This window comes from Cygnus olor, chromosome 6 (assembly GCF_009769625.2).
Source record: "Cygnus olor isolate bCygOlo1 chromosome 6, bCygOlo1.pri.v2, whole genome shotgun sequence".
NCBI classification, from domain to species: domain Eukaryota; kingdom Metazoa; phylum Chordata; class Aves; order Anseriformes; family Anatidae; genus Cygnus; species Cygnus olor.
In genome coordinates, this window is record NC_049174.1 from 36,463,305 (window position 1) to 36,480,448 (window position 17,144).

The following is a 17,144-nucleotide window of genomic DNA, read 5'->3' on the forward strand; positions in this document are numbered from 1 at the left end:
GCACAATACTTCATCCCTTGTGAACAGCAGGTAAAATACCACCTACGAACTGCAGACACTCACATATAGAAGCTTTCCGTGAGTGCTTCTACTCTAGCAATATCTCAAGTAAAATGCACTACTGAAGCACTTGGCTCCTTGAAGCTCTGCTTTGTCAACAACTTTTTTCTTATGTGAGATAGCAAAGCCAAATAACTGGCTGCCATTGCAAATAACCAACTTAGGCAAGTCTTCCAAGCTTACTTTCAGAAAGACATATTAGTAAATGATTGCACACCACAAAACCTTATAATAAAAGAAATTATGCAATTCACACAATACTTTTTTTTTTTTAACTCCCTAAAGGATTTGAATATCAACTAATAGTTTTGTAATATTCCTTCTCTGTTTTGTGTTGGTTTTGCCTTTTTTTTAATTTATTGAAAAGACTGAGTTAAGAATGAATGGGAAAAACCCACGTATTTACAATAAGAAATGGTATAAAAACAGCTTCCTAACAAGACACCAATGAGAGTTTAAAAATAAAAATTCCCTGAAAAACCTAGAACAAAAATAACTGCTATAAGGAGGTGGGAAGATGCAAGAGGAAAAACAGTACCACAAGCATTGAATAAGCCAAGAACTTCAAGAGAATAAACAAATTGTAAAAGTTTGAACAATCTCCATGTCACGGAGACCTTCAGATAACGGTATTGCAGGATTATAGGGCCAGCACAGTTCTGATGCCTCACAGCACCAAATCAACAAATCTGTTAGGACACAAGAAGAAATAGGTGTCAATATAAGCAACACAATCTAAGAAATACTTGAATTCTCCACTGCCTCATAAGAGCTTATACCACAAAACTCCCTGTGTTGCAGCCTGTAATAGTCTTTTCATTATTTGGCCACGTATTTTAGTTTAACACACAGGAACTTAAAACCTTTAAGCTCGTTACTCTTCTGTCAAATTTAGTTCAAGTTGCCTGATAAGTTCAGAAGTTATTAGAAAAGAAGGGGGAGTGCAGAATGAAGAGCACGGACATCCACTGGGATCATAGCGGCTCAGTTCCTGCAACGGGCCGGGCCTAGAGCAGTTTGACATGCACAGAAGCTGCGAGGATGAAGCACTGAACTACCCTTACGAGCAGCAATTCTAGTTGGTTTCAATGTCTTGGAGGACCTAAGGGGCGACACCCCTGCAAATACTGTTTTGTTTCTAATGCACAAATGTCTTTTACACTTAAAGACCCAACTAGATTTAGTAATTCTCAGTGTGAGGAAAACTTCTCAGTGTGAAGAAAACTAATCATCCCCACCAAAAGTGTAAGACACAGTCCCTCCCTTTCCTGCAGTCTCTATTCTCTGTTGACTATTAGTTTAGGACCATTAGTTTGGCCAGTGGAATTCCACATATTTCGATATTTTTCTTTTGAAAGTGCCAAGGTAAACATTTTTGGTCATCTCTTCCTTCTTTGCTGTCAGCCCACCAGTCTCTTGTTCCTGTCCTTTGTGCACAACCATATGAAGCTTGAATTACAAGTACGGTACAATTGTTAACAGACATCTCTCATTCATAATCCCAACATTTCCCACCTCTGTTGCAACCATGCGAGTCCAGGCTTTGATTAAAAAGGAGAAAAGGAGAAGTCTGCAAGCGTGTTGCTATACTGCCTTGAAGGAAAAATTCCTTTGATTCCCCAAACCTGTAACCTTGTTAGACTTACCACACATGGAAGCAAGGTGTGAAACTGTGTCATAAGCACTTCAGGGGCAAACATGGGGAAGCACACTAGAAGACATCTCCTGAGCACCAAGAACGGCGTCCTGACTGCTGGACACAAAACCTAATTGTGTCTCCTTGTCTTTAGGGTGTCAATGAGTGAAGAAAGGGAGTCCACAGACTGCACCCACTGAAGTCCCTATTGCAGTCTCCTCTGCCTGCTCACACGAATGTCACACAGAGACAGGAAAGCAGCTTAACTCGATCCATCAGTGATCTGAAAGGTAGCACCTTCTGAAACAGCTACCCCACAGCGTGCAGAACGAATCTGAACTAACGGATTTGCTGTGGAGGTGATGACATCGCACTGACACAGCGGCCTACAAGGGGAGACATGTTGGGAGAACAGGGAGCCCAGGACCGGACACCGGAATTGTGGCTATAAGACACTTGACTCTGGTGGTTTTGGTCTGTAAAACAGGGAACTACACGCTCACTTTTTCCATCTCAGAAACATAGCATTTCACAGAAGCATTGTTACCTGCATTCAAAGCTGGGAGCAGTAAAGTACCAGGCTGCGTGCCTTACATGTCCTCAGCAAAGCTGTCTGGGAATCTTGTCTATGGATCTCCATGCCGAGCAGGACTTTTCCCCATCTGTTCCATCCGCTTCAATCCAATGGACAACATGCAATTTTCCCAAGTGTAATAGTATTCTTAAACCTGAATAAAGTGTAAGGGGGAAAAAAGAAAACAGGGTATGAGCTCACCTAGTCTAACTTCCAAACTGTTTTAGACTAAGAAGCTTCATACAAATACTACAAAATACATTTATCCTAAAAACTTTCCTTAGTCCAGTAATGTCTGGAAAACAGACTATACTTGAGAAATACAAAGACACGAGTCCATGACCACCCACGCCCACTGATCATCAAGAGTAGGTAGGTTTGTTTACTTAACATTTCTATGATTGAGGTTGGGGTTTCCCAACCCTAGCTTTCTGTAGCAACTACAATTTTACTGTATTTTGATGACTGAACTACAGGACTAACTATGCTTCACATCATCTGAAACACAGAGCAGCAAAAATTAAACCACCAACAGGACCTGCTGCTTAAATGTTACTGGGCTACAAACACACTGGGGACCCATGAGTTGTAGGTCTCTCTCATCCCTTTAAAAGTTACACTTTAAGCAAAAGGACATTTTAAGTATTTCCTGTATCTCAGTTGCATATAAGCCAAGTTTTTTATATCTAAATACTGTGTTGCAATGATTTAATCCCTTAAAAAAATTAGTTTATATAGCAATATAGGCCAGACACACAATCCTATTAAAAAAATACATCAGCTTTGTCTCACAAAGCCTTCTATCATGAAGCCATAGCAACTCACGTTAATTATTATTATTTATTTATTTTTAGCTTTTAAGCCTTCACTGACAGAAGTCCAGGTTAACCTTTACTGTATTTTGTCCTGGGCTAAGTCCACTGTGACATCCTTTCTGCCCTTTTAAATACAGGAACTTTTTGGAAGTCTTCCAATACCTTGAAATAAACATTACAAGATATGCAACAATTAACATGAGTGGTTCTAGAGGCTCCTGAGACAGATCTCTAAAGCCTTTATGATGTGGTGTCCAGATCTGTTTATATATATTTTTTTAATTTAATAATTTCAGAAATCACTCCTTTAGCATCTTTAGCAAAGTGGGTGTGAAGTTTCTATTCCAAACAAAAAGTGATATGGGAAAGGAGAAAACACTATGATAAAGCGTGCAAAAAGCAAAATTACATTACAAAGGCAAAAAAATTAAAATACTATCTGTTTATGTTTAATGATGTCTAAGGGAAAGAGTTGACTGTTTTTAGGAAACACACTGAAAATGACCATTTCACCCTGTAGATGGTTGCCCTGGAATCAGAGGATGAGCTGCATGAGATACAAAGATCACAAGTCTAGGATGTTTATGTACCTCAAAGCTGATATCCATTTTCTTTTTGTTTGCCAAATTAGACAATGTGTTTCTACTTGTTTATGAAAATGGCAAGGTGTAAAGCTTTTTCACTTCAGTCTTCAAGAACGAACTTAGGATTCTCAGAAGCAGGAAATTTGACAGAGAGCCTCCAATCCAAGCTTTCAAAGAGACAGGGAGGAGAGATGAGTACTACAGAAACTAGTTGAAATAGTTCCTGAAGCACCTGCAACTACCTTCAAAAGTTAATGGAGGAGAGAAAAGCTCCCAAAGACTGGAAGACTAGCACAAATAAAATGTACCCCAAAAGAGAAGAACAAGGAGAAACAAGAGCATTGCAGACAAGTAATACTTGCTTCCACACCAACAGGTTCCCAAAACAAGAGATTAAACAACCTATTTGTACACACTCAGAGAACGAGCTAGTCAAGATTTATCAGGAAAAAAATAAATCACATCAAACTAAACTAATTTCCTCCTTTGACAACGCACAAGGGGGGTAAGGCAAAAGTTATGCATCTTGGCTTTAGTAAGGCTTTTGCCTCAGTGTCTCAGCCAGCCCAGTGTTTTTGAAAGCAGAAGCATTTTAAGAAGTTATCATGGAAATAGTCAAATAGCACATTTCTCTAATAGCTATGCACATATGCACTGTGGTCTTCAGTAGCCAGTTACCAAAATCCAGAAGTGTTAAACCTCTTTTTTTCACATGTAAAAGTGATTTCAAAATCACATTCATTATATTTAAAAAGTACCACTAAACGGAGCGCTATTACAGTCTTCTAATTATACTTTCGCTAGGTTTTAATGTCAGACATTTGAATGATGAACTCATCTGAAGATGACTAATTGCAATGTGCTCCATGCGGGTAACAAGTTTCCAAGATCCTAATATCAATTAACAAAATGCACCCTCCTCGTTTAAGACTGAAAACTAAAATGCAGCCAAAAGAAGTTCCTGCCTTGTATCTTCCAGATCACAAAAGAATGCGCTACAAGAAAATAAGACTGCCAGAAAACCCTAAGACTTTCAAAAAGATTTTATTCTGCAGATGTGGCTTAGCTACAAAGCCGAAACAGAAATGACATCTGAGCTTAGGATAGTAAGCCTTTTTGCCAATGAATTTCTTGTAAAGTCAACAATTATAATTTATTCTGATCCTTTGTGTCACCATATTAGTAGTTATTTTTCAGCAATCCCAGGGCAGCAACAAATAATGCCATAGAAGAGGGCTGATATAATTACATGCTGAAAAAGATAGGCCAGCACCCTTACACTCCAAACTACCCTCTGTGGCTCCTTCATACCCCATATGTTGCTAATAAAACTGTTTGAATCATACCTATGAGACAGTTTTACTGATATTGTATCAGGTCCCTAGGTTCTTGGTATGAGATACGATGTCACTAGAACTATAACTATGCAAATTTGGTGATACAGGATCCCACTGGACACAATATTACATACCTAATTCGCTGTATGAAACCCTGCATTAACAATAATTCTGGTGTTATATAAATGAAACCACTATGTTTATTGAAAAGCTCACTACACTACAATGAAATCAAATTTAAAAAGCAATAAAGAGCAACTGACGTGCAAACAGTAAAGATGGCAAACTGGGCTTTCTTCCCCAAACAACGTAAATTTTACTTTGTGTGCATTTGCCAGAGCTTCAGAGAAACTTTGAGCAGGGACACTAAGCAGATGAAGTCAACTCCCTCCCCCAGTATTAATTAACGATGTGAAGTAGGGATCTTCTGAGCCCAATTTTCAGAAGCCACCACGTGATTTTCACCAAGCATCTGCAATGTATTCCTATCCAATTTGAGTCTCAATTTCTGCTACTAATAAGTAAGTAGTAACAATTAATACTAAGAAGTGCAGCAGTGAAAACCGACCGCCTGGGGACATCAACCCATCACACTGAAGCACCTCACAAGCATCATCTTCAGGTCACAAAACACCTGCGTTCTACCTCCAGATCTTACTTCAAATACAGGATGACCTCAGGCAAATGAAGCTTCTTCCCAGCTCACATCAGGTAAATGAAGAGTCTCTCATTAACATTTCCTGCATAAGAACGGGGCCAGTGCCTTTATCTCTCTCTCCATATATACATTTATACACACACCCCTGCAAAAAGACATGTCTGAATAGTCTTAAAAAAATCAGTGCAACAGGAAGAGACAGCTGAGGTGCAATAAGAAACCCGGCAGCACAAACCAGCTTGACACACATTCTCCTTTTCTATGTTTCTAGTCATTTCTTCCCTCCCCTATTCATTGTTTTACTGGAGCTGGGGAGTACTGGAGCTTGTCACAAGACGTCTGTTTTAAAAAGAAATCAAAAAAAAACGTAAAAGTCTAAAAGGCAGCCTGGTAAAGACCCAGACTTAGGAGATCAAAGTTCAGTATTTCATCAAGGTGTTGTGAGAATTAATTAAGCAAATAATTTTATAAAGCAAATTGTACGGCAAGTCTGTATTGCAAATTGTTTAGTACACAGGAAAAAACACAGCTGTTTTCCAAAACCCTTGAAATACCTGTAACACTTTTGAGTACAGACAGAAAACATAAACGACACACCACAAGTAGCTAAAAAGCCTCACACTGTGAAGTACTGACTTTAACTAAACGATGCAAGGGTTTATTCGGATGGAAGAGAAACAGATTTGTAGCCAGGCACACAGTGAGCAAGATGATGAACTGACTGTTTTATAGGAAGCTAGCTTGTGTGCTTCCACTTCTGCAAGAGCTTAAGTTTTCCTTCATGCCACCTCCTGTGTAATAGTTTTTTTTTTGTTTTTTTTTTTTTTAGAAAAAAAGGAGTGTAGGTGACAGCTTAGGAGCTAGAAAGCTGCCTCCCCACTCCAGACCCCTTCTGCCCTCTGGTACTGCTGTGACGTTTCATCACAGTACAATTCGGAGAGAATTATATACCTCTTTTCAAAGTTTGAAAAAATAACCCCTCCCCCCCAATATGGCCCAAAGCTGTTATGAAGCAACTTATTTTTAGAAAAAGCACTTATACAGATACTTAATTTTAATTAATAGTCTCACTGACTTCAACATTTGCACAGCGAGACAACTCCACGCTTCAATTAAAGAATGCACATAAATGCTTTGCTGATTCATAGCCAAAAGCATGACAGGAACATCATTATATAAAATGCTCATAAAGTTTAAAAAAATAATAATAATAATTACAGGAACTCCACCCTCCAACAGGGCATTAGAAACCCTGTAAAACTCACAGCTGAGCAGAACTTACACACTGCTGAATATACGAATTCTCAGGCTGAAATACATTTAATTAAATGATTTCAGAGCGGGCAAAAACTTTTGGAAAAAATCTTTAAAATGTTTTGACTACACAATCTCTGGCTCTGCAGCCTTGGCATCTGCTGTTTGCCAGGATTCAGTTTCCAAGAGTTGAGAACTCTCTAGCAGAACAGGGGAGATGATGGCTGCACCTTTATTTTTGATGACCTGCTTTCTTTTTCCATTGTTCATGGAATTTAAGTGTGTGAGAGTTTGGTTTTTTTGTTTGTTTTCTGAATAAGCAATGAATTATTATTTCCAGCTCAGTTCCACCACAGACCATACTGAACACGTTCAGTAGATGTTTACTTCCAGGCACCAGTCATTCTGAGTTGCAATGCTGCCAATCATAATATACCTACAACAAATCTAATTTTGAGGTCATATGACACACAAGAAACACGAGTTAAGTTTTCTTCATTATCTATGTAATATCATAAGCTGTAACTTTTAGGCAGAATCCGCAGAGCCAGCTGGTGACGTTTTCGTTGAAATACCACCTGGTCCTCCTTGTAAGCAGAACTGGAGCACTGGGTAGCCCGTGATTCATTACTACTAACCCATAATTTCTGAGCTTTAAGCACAAGAAATCCTTCGGTCCAGGACAGCCAAACAATATTTAAAGAGTAATCCCCCCTCAAACACTTCTACTAAGGCATCAAGAAAATGACGATTGATGGTGTAACCGAGTTGAATATACCCATGTGAAAGTAGCAGCCACTGAGAGTTGCTTGTTTAAAGGAACACTGAGGACAAGGAGAGGCTTCCCAAATAACCCTCTCCTTCACCATGACCACCACCTTGGCACCACGCGATGCAATGTGACCAGCTGGACAGCCCAGGTCACCCCTTCACCACCTCGAGGAGCAGTGACAGGATAACCCAGCTGATGGAAAACTGCAGCAACCACAGGCTACAAAACGATGGGCAGGAGACACACGTCTCACCATTCTGGTCCAGTCGACCAGCCCCAGCTGGGAACTGCACCACTGGATCCAGAAGCGGAGTTCAGATGAAGTTTTTGTGATAGCAGTTTGATAACCTCTCCGAATCACCAACTCTAGTCCTCCTCAATCACCAATGCAACCAAGTCTTTACTCTCACAAAACTGGCAATGTATTTTTTCACACCAAGGTTTAGCAAAGAATAGAAAAGTCTGCCAAAACATCTAGAACAGAAAACCTTTATCTAAAAAACTGATAGCAGCTCACTTAAAAGAGAACCGGCCCAGGAGTATACGTACGCACAATGCATACGCACACATTTGCACAAGCTTTACTTGTTAAGCAGAACACCACATTTCGCTCCCACTGTTATTTTTTATTTGGGAACCGAAGACAAGCCCAGGAAGAGCAGGGGTAAGTTTCTAAAAAAACAATGCACATAAATGATTTTTAACAGGACCAGACCAAACATTCCTTAGATTTGCACTCACAACTCAAAGCTGACCTCAGGCACCACATTCAATACATATGAGGCAACCTATGTGGATACTGACCTTAATAATACTACGGGGCAAATCTTGCGCATGGAAGACATGCTCTTGAACAAATGTTTTCCAATGTATTAGGCATATAGAAGCTTTTCTTCTGCATCACGAACTGCGTGTCACATTCCTTAAATTGTTTCCCTTCTTGACCAAATACACCAAGGACAACCTAAGGAGGATGTCCTTCGGTGTTTATCTTTGAGGTTCTCGTTTACAGTTTCTGCTAACAAAGAAAATATTCCCCCCCCCCCTCAAAAAAATCAGTCAGATTTCAGATTTCATTTCTTAAGCTTTTCTGCCAAAAAAATACCAGGAGTCATTAGAGACTTTCAGCACTACCAGACACAACTTGTACTGACTTTAAATCAAGCACAGAACCCACAGTAATGTGAACGCAGAGTGAAGCAATAGACAAGCAATAGGGATGGCTGCAGGAGATGGCATCAACAGAGAGCTGGCCATGGCAATTACTCCAAGCAACACTGTGAAACCCATTGGTTTGGTAGCTGAACGCTGGTCGTGGTGTTAAAAACAAGCACTGGGGTTGAGCAGGTAACAAACTTCATCATCCTGCACAGGATCACCACCCATCCAGGTATCGACGTGATGTACGTACGTACGCATGCATGTGTAACATCGCAGTCCATATTAAGTATTCTCACATGTTCTGATCCATTGAGGAGCTACAGAAGGCAAAGACCAGAGGGCTGGCCTCCTCGACACGGCCTCAACCCCTTCCCCATGGTTAAGCCTTGCATTTCCTACACATCCACAGAACATGCAATCACAACTCCCATCGCTGTGTTTCTCCAGATCTTTGCGTTCTGAAGAGTGACCCCTGCCCATCTGACTGTAACATAATATTATTTAAAACATTTAAGTGTTAAGATCCATTGAAAGACAATACCTGTCTCTTATTTGATGCTATAAGCAAATCTTGAGGCTGCCTTTGAAGAAGTGTTGTTAGCAGAGCATACAACCTTTGGGTCCCACATCCCAGGACCCAAACTGTAAGCTATCTCCATGAATTTAATGACATTATCCAAATGTTTAAGACTGGACATATTTAATTCTTTGTACACCGCAGATTACAGAACAAAGAGGAGTGGAGAAACAGAAAACTGGCTTAAACTGAAGTTACACAACAGAACTGGTATAATGGCTTTGTCTGCAAGAAAGCATTTACATTATTTAACACAAGGTATTTTAAATAGATCTACATTGAAGTAAAAATAGGCTTTTAAATAGACTCATTGCAGTAAAAAAGCATGATTTATTTCTGTGTAACTAGATCAGATTAAAAAAATCCAAACAAATTCCCCACGCAGAATGTCCTTGCTTTTGATCATCTACCTTCCTGGCTCAAACTTTTGAGCTTGTAGAGATTTAGACCGCTGCAGTAAAATAAATAAAATATAAATTCGGAATATACCATGCTAATATTATCCTTGCAGTTAAATACAATGTTGTCAAATGCTTACACACACAAAGCAATTCAAGTGAAAATCACAATGACGAATGTGTAATCTCATGTCCACTTACTTAGATTTATATGAACCATCACACGAAAGTCTCCAGTTACCCATTTTAAGACAGTAGGATGGATCCAGTTCTTCCTGACCTGAATCAATTCTCAGTCTAAACTTGTGCATTTCGTAATTTTTGGCTTAAGCAAAATCAGTCTTTGCACATAGTTAAAGATACCTGGGGCCACGCAGTCCTCTACAATCTCAGCAACTGGCCCAATCATTCCCTGTGATAGCGTTGCTGAAAAAAATAAGATCAACCAAATTTCCCCATGCCCTTCCAGCTGTGGGAGAAACAGACCAGCCTATTCTTTACTTCAGGAGAAAAGGTCCTTAGAAGGTCAAGCTTTCATTTAAAATACAGATCATTAACACTGAGCACAGAACTACATACATTCTTGTTTGTGTTTGTGTAAATGGCATCCTATTCTAGCTACTTGAGAACTCTATGTATTTCTTTTTTTAATTATACCAATAGCTTGTTTCTCAAACTAATTTATAATGGAAGGCTTTCTTATTGAACCAGAAAGAAATCATCCAATGATCAGTCATTGTTCTCATTTGCAAAGCATCATGCTCATGAGATAAACTGCAATTCATCAAACAAGCTTCATCATAGCCTACCTTGAACGCAAAAAAACACAAAACCACACAGAATGGACGGGAAAGTGCAGGTACCGAGTGCCAGCTGCCTAACTGATAGGTGCTATTCACTCTTACCACCAGCCACAGCTACGCTAGTTGATGGACAGTCTTCTCCTCAGAACTGTCAATTCTCTTCTAGAACATGAAAACTGGGCCAAAACCTCATAATGCAGCATCCAAGCCCAGGAAGTTGTCATGCAGTACTCTGAAGTGCTCCCTCGAGAGTTCGGTTTACACTGAACTAGGCAGCAGCCTCCCACACCACTCTTATTGCAAACATACTTCACATAGAGAAAGATTTATTTAATTATAGCAGTCCTCAACACAAAATAAGAATACTGACAAACAAAAAACAGTATTATATTTTCAGGGTAGGGGGAGAGATGTGGGTTGCAATTGTCTCGAGTCCAAACGCCACTCAAGCTGCATGATGCTACCTGACACTACACTGCCAGGCACTACTACGAAGGCAGGGTAAATCCCATATTCTACAGTAGCCTCTCAGAATAAAATAGATTAAACAAACAACAGGACAAATGGCTTTAAAAATCTACACAGTGCTCCCAAAACTTACCAAATCACAATATTTTTTATTTAACTTCCTGAATGATCTGAAGATAATCGAATTCTTCCCTCAATCAAAACCCAAAGTAAAATTTGCAGAGGGCAGCTCACAAATCGTTCTTATGTTTTGAAACTGCATTAAGAACAAAAGTGCTTCCTCTGAATAGGACGGACTTACATGCCAACTTTGAAAATAAGGGAGAATGTGAAGAGTTTATAGAGATCTTGGGCAGGTAGGGGACACAAAAGGAAAAGCGCAGTCAAAAAAAGAACCTGCCAATCAAACACAGGAGACTTGCAAAATCTGGAAAGTGCATTAACATGGAAATGTGTCCTCATATTTTGTTATATATATATACATATTTACATATATATATAATACATTTTTTTGATATATAAATATCACCGAATCCAGACTTCACTGGCCAAAGACAGTTAACTGATGAAAGCAGAGGTTTTGACGACCTGTAAACAAGTTTCATCAAATTGTACTTGGAAACGTGATTATTAGGGTATTAAAAGCACAGAGGAGGGAGGGCAGGATTGAAGGCTCACACTGACAAGCTGAAAATATAAAAATTTTGACCCTCTCACTTTAAAAGCAACGCAAAGCTTGGAAGAGACAGACAGCTACAGAAGGAAGGGCAAGAACTGTGCCTGGTTGTGCGGCATCAGTTCAGTGACAGCAGCCCATCCTACACCAAAAGCACAGCTTGGCCAAGAAAAACAGGAAAAAAGGAAGAAAAAACAGACATTTTAAAAATGGATTCACTGGAAAACAATATTATTGGTAGGTAGCCACAGAGTATCAATGCTAATACTTTAAATTTTGTATAAAATCCTCGAAGTTGTGCAGGGTATTTTCTCTCCACGCCTCCTGAACGACTGCAATCGAGGGACCCAGTTGCACTTCTGATCACAGGGATGGCTAGCTAAGTCCTCAGGCTGCGTCAAACATTTACTGTGGACAGGCTTCCTGTGCAGACTAAAGAAACAAAATGGAAGGACCTAATCAGAAGCAGGGTCCTCCTTCGTGATAACACGGTATACTACTGTGCGTCGAAACAAGTTTATTAGCATTTGAGATTCAACCTCTCCCACATCCATTACCCCCCTTAACACACTCAGCAGAACGAGCTGCTTGCAGGTATGTTTCATTGCTCTGAAACCCGTGCTCACCAGGATTGTCTCAGGTCAGGGCCAGAGAAAGAAATATGTATGCAAAATGGACACTCAGAAGTAGAACAGCAAATAGAGCGCCAATACCCCATCATGCTTTCATGTACTAGGAAATAAATCTCAATTATTGAGATGATTTACAATTTTTGTTGACAACACGAAACGTGCATTAGGTTTGTGTAGCAGGGACGGACTGAATGTAACCATAAACTCTCTATAGTACGAGTTGCGTGCAAAAACAACACGTAACAGAAAGACTGCATGGAGAGGATGACATTTGACTTCTCACTCATGACCGTGTCCAGGCCCTATTAGAATAAAATGTAGCTCACAAGACTCTCCATGGACACAGCTATGTTAAATGATGAGAACCCCACGGCCAAGCTACAACCTTGAGAAAGAATTGCTTTAGCCGTACATCTAAGGCTAAACATAACATCTAAACAACTATATACGACCTTTTAACACAAATGGTAATTTCTTAGACTAGTTTTTATATTCCATCACATGTTCCCTCAAACAAGAGCTACCCAAAAATACTTCGCATGAAAAACGAAATGTTCCCAGTGACAACTCTGATCACGTCATTCTCTGCACATGAACACTAGAAGATGCAACAACAGCAAAACCACTAGTTATTCTTGTAACTTCAAGACTTCATCCTAAATATAGTATGTTTTCAAATTGTCTTTCCTAAAATTCAAATAGGATGTTCATCGCTTTAACCAAAAGCTAGCAAAGTACAATTTGTATTGTGCTGCAGGCCATAAAGTGGATGTTCTTTATTTGAATCATGGATGGGTGAAGATGAAAAGTAGTTTTGGAAAATTTACAACAGTTCTGACACGACTGTGTGTTCCTCATTACAAGTTAACCCTAGCTATTTATTAGGCTTACTCCAGACCTTTTACTACTTTCAAAAAGATTTTTTCATCATTTTTTTGTATCGATGTACTTAGCCATAGAGAATTGCATAGGACACAAGCAAAAGCCCCTGCTGCAGTAATAAGCACTGTGGTAGCTGCTTCATCAGGGCTGGGGAAAGGCTGTGGCCTACAAGTAACATTTGGTAGTGAATTTTGTCTTCAGATGCTGTTCTCTTATTGTCTTATTCTAAATACCCATTCTGCAAGGGCAGAAGGAAGGGGAAATGATCAGGAGAACTCCCTTCTCAGTCTTGGACTGATGCACCTCTACCAGGACGGCTTCCAAAATCTTCACAGCAGGTAGCTGCATTTTGCTTATGAATCCTGCAGAATGTCTAATTTCTCTCACCCAAAGCCTCTCCCAAAATTAATACCCACCACTGCATGTTGCCAATGCATACTGAACGGCTTTAGGGCTCAGCACCTTGAACAAATTAGAATCAGGACTTTCAGACTGGTTTCTGGAGAGTATTTTGGGAGTTTGGTTTCTCATTAAACAGGTTTTGCATTCTTGCCTATCGCAGTCTTTCTCCCCTGTAACGCTCTGTAAATTTAAACATTGGTTTTACAGTTAGAAGAAGAAAGTCTCAATTACGAGGGATATTACTATTCAAAATCTTTTAGAATTGATTTTCTGAAAAATCTCTTAGAAGCTTCAAGACCACCTCTTTACACACACACAGCCTTACAACAGGGCAATATGCTGTATGCAGAGGTGCAAACACGTCTGCAGCGTGAACATTGCTACATTAGGTTACTGCAATGCAAACTCTGGTGTTCTGCAAACGTCTGTGGATCTCACTGTGCAACTACCCAAAGGAGCCATTAGGGCTGCAAACTTGACCTGTTCTTACAAACATGAATTTTCTTACCCCAGAGGGGTAAGGAGAAACCACTACTGATTCTGGAGCTGCCCAGATGAAGTTCAGACGAAGAGGGCAGCGCAGAGGTGGAAGAGCAGATGGTCTATCATCACATGCAATAACACTGGCAGAAGGAGGAACAGGTGAGTCTTGACCTTTCTGCAAGCTGTGCAGGCTCAAACATGCAGGTAAGGCAACCTCAGGTGTAAGTGACCGCTGCATTTTCAAAGAGTTCATGTTTGATACATTAAAACTAAAGTCCCTGGTGCTACTAAGCTTCTCTTTCTTTCCTTCTTTCTTCAGATGCTGCTGCTTCCTGTAGGATAACAAAAGAAGCTTTCAAGTCAGGTGATTTTTCAGAGGAGTCAAAGAAACACCTGGAGACCTTGCAACATGTTGGCCACTAATACCAGGGCAGAAAACATCTACACTGCAACACCCTGAATTTCAAAGATCTTAAACAAGACGTCCAAGTTTGCATGTATGATTACGAGTCCTAGAACTAGAAACACCAAGTAGAAACCCAGAGCCATTTAGCTTGAAATTGCACAGGAATTACTAGCGAGTTCACCCGTGCAATGTCATTATCCTTACGGAAATGCATCTAGCTGAATTAGAAAGTGAGCATGGGTTTTGCTGGCAGCTCTCAGCACTCCCTAGATATTCCCTTGTGTATTAGCAATACATACACTCTAGAATGCTGTTGATAAAACCGTTCTATAACAGTACCCCAGTAATTCTAACAATTCATCTTTCATATATATCCATATGTACAAAGACTGTGTGTGTGAATGCTCAGTAAAACAAAGCTAAGATGACATTCACTGCAACACGGGACTTTTTTTGAACTATGAAGAAGAATCAAACCAGTATTTCTGTACAGTTTCTATACAGTTTATTTGTGAATTAAGCTGAGTAGTAGGTAACTCATCACAAAATTTTGCAAACACTTACCACTACTCACTGCTGATAAAGCAGCTTTCATCCTATAACCACTAGGACTTTTCCACTTAAAGCAAGGTAACCAGGGGCTTAGTCACCACAGTAGATCACAGAATTACAGAATTTTTCAGAGCAGTTTACCAAAAATTCAAAAATATATAATTCCTCAAAGCAAAGCATGACATTTTATTTGCAAGTTTGTTCTCAGTACTGAGTAACACCTGTTATATATCTGAAGGTGTTCCTTCAGCAAGCCAGATCTCCCCAGCAACTCTGTAAGCACAATGATCAAATGTTTTAAAAAATGGAAACTAAGAAATACACTTGAGGTCTTAATGAATTGACAGCTTCCTCTGATTTCATACAGAACACATTAGAAGAACACACACTGAAAACCCTGCCCATACATTAAGGCAATTTTTTTCACCCAAACAATTTGGTAATGTAACATAGTGTATCAAGCCAGTTTTTTCATAAATTATGATCTAAACAGAATACTAGTCAATTCACCAAAAGATATCAAAGATAGCCCTTTATTACAAATGATCCAAGTATCCCCCTTGAGGCTATGGCTATCAGAAAGCATTTAGTTAGCTCCCAAGCCAATATTTTTCGTATCTGTTTTATTATGAAACTATAACACATTTTCAATAACTTTTAGCTTTGCTATACAGAGAAGGAAATAATTTCCCAGAACCCTTTGGAAAATCTGACACGCGAAATGATTCTCTAGTCAACTTGTGTATCATTAAGCTGAAAAAAACATGCATCGGATCATTTGATCATGGGAGGGAATGGAAAAGCATTGGGACCTTCAGGACAGATGGACGAACTTCAGGTCATATAAAATACTACCAAGGCTGCATTTGAAGAAAAATGTGAAAGTTCGAGAAAGCGCCCTGGGCGAAAATACTTTGCGTTGCTAAGAAACATCATCCCTGATGATGGATGAATTAAATTCTCTCTGTTAGTAGAGCCAACTCCAGGCATCCCTCACTTATTAGCAGAATGTTTTCTTGTACTGGTAATTTATTTTAGCAGCTACTTACAAACAAAGAGCCCTACCTTCAGTGAAGCTGGGACTTCCAAACTTGGACAATTAACACTAGAGAACAGGAGAGATTTTGCATCTTGAACGGAGTTTAATAACTACACTTTCGAAGTTTACATTTTCAAATGCAGTATTAAAACATCCATAATGCTTACGAACTTCTTTCAGGATGGTCTGCAATGAAAGATACTGATCAACTTCCAAAACAACAATTCAATGAACAGCTACCTCAAAGAATAAAACTCTTCAAATACTTCCAAACACTGAACATAAATAATTCAGGTAATCAGATTTTAAACACTACTTTGACAGAAAAGCCATATTCATTTGTGTTATGATAACACCAATGTGAAAACCAAGCACGAAGGAAATAATGCAAACCACGTGCTTCTCTCATTTCAAACTTGTCTTCATGTTCCATCCAGTTCCTCTTTTAGTACATTACTTACAGGCTGCTGCTTCTGCAGAACATATTTGCGAACTTACAGCAGGATACCTTTCCATTTCTGAAGTATGCATTTTCTGTTGAACTCCCACAGAGCGTACCTGTTTGGGGCTGTGTAAGTGCAGTCCCCTCAGAAAGGCTCCAGCTGGAGCAGAGGAAGGCCACCTGCTCTCCTCTTCCCCCATGCTGCAGGATGGGTCAGGGGAGCTCTCCTGAAAGGGAAAGAAAAGCAAGCACATCTCACCTGGTACAGCCTCCGAGAGCGGGATGCAACAGCAGAGGCGAAGCACAGCAAGCAGGGAGCCCGGCGGAAGCAGGAAGGTCCTGAGATCAGAAAGCAGAAACACAGCTACTGCTTGGAGATGATGGAAAAGAGCAGAATTTTTTTTTTTTTTTTTTAACATCCCAGAGAGGTATATGCAGGATTTTACGTAACCCAGGAACAAATGCAGCTGCTGCTGAGAATAAACTGAGGGCAAAGACCCATTTTGCAAGAACGCAGTTGGCAGAGGGGTAAA

The 17,144-nt window shown here is 39.8% G+C and overlaps 1 protein-coding gene across 45 annotated transcripts in view; it reads right to left on the bottom strand.

Moving 5' to 3' along the window:
- Window positions 1-17,144, bottom strand: part of GTDC1 (glycosyltransferase like domain containing 1) — a 183,149-nt gene that overhangs the window by 155,434 nt on the left and 10,571 nt on the right. For 29 of the 45 annotated variants that reach the window (XM_040560672.1, XM_040560651.1, XM_040560638.1 and 26 more), the window contains 2 exons: window positions 16,728-16,838; window positions 2,244-2,424 (listed from right to left, as the gene is read on the bottom strand). The gene's annotated coding sequence lies outside the window, so the exon portion shown is untranslated. Of the gene's footprint in view, window positions 1-2,243; window positions 2,425-14,197; window positions 14,505-16,195; window positions 16,356-16,727; window positions 16,839-16,870; window positions 16,951-17,144 lie in introns of all 45 variants that reach the window. The other 16 variants (XM_040560661.1, XM_040560668.1, XM_040560663.1 and 13 more) reach the window with 6 other exon arrangements.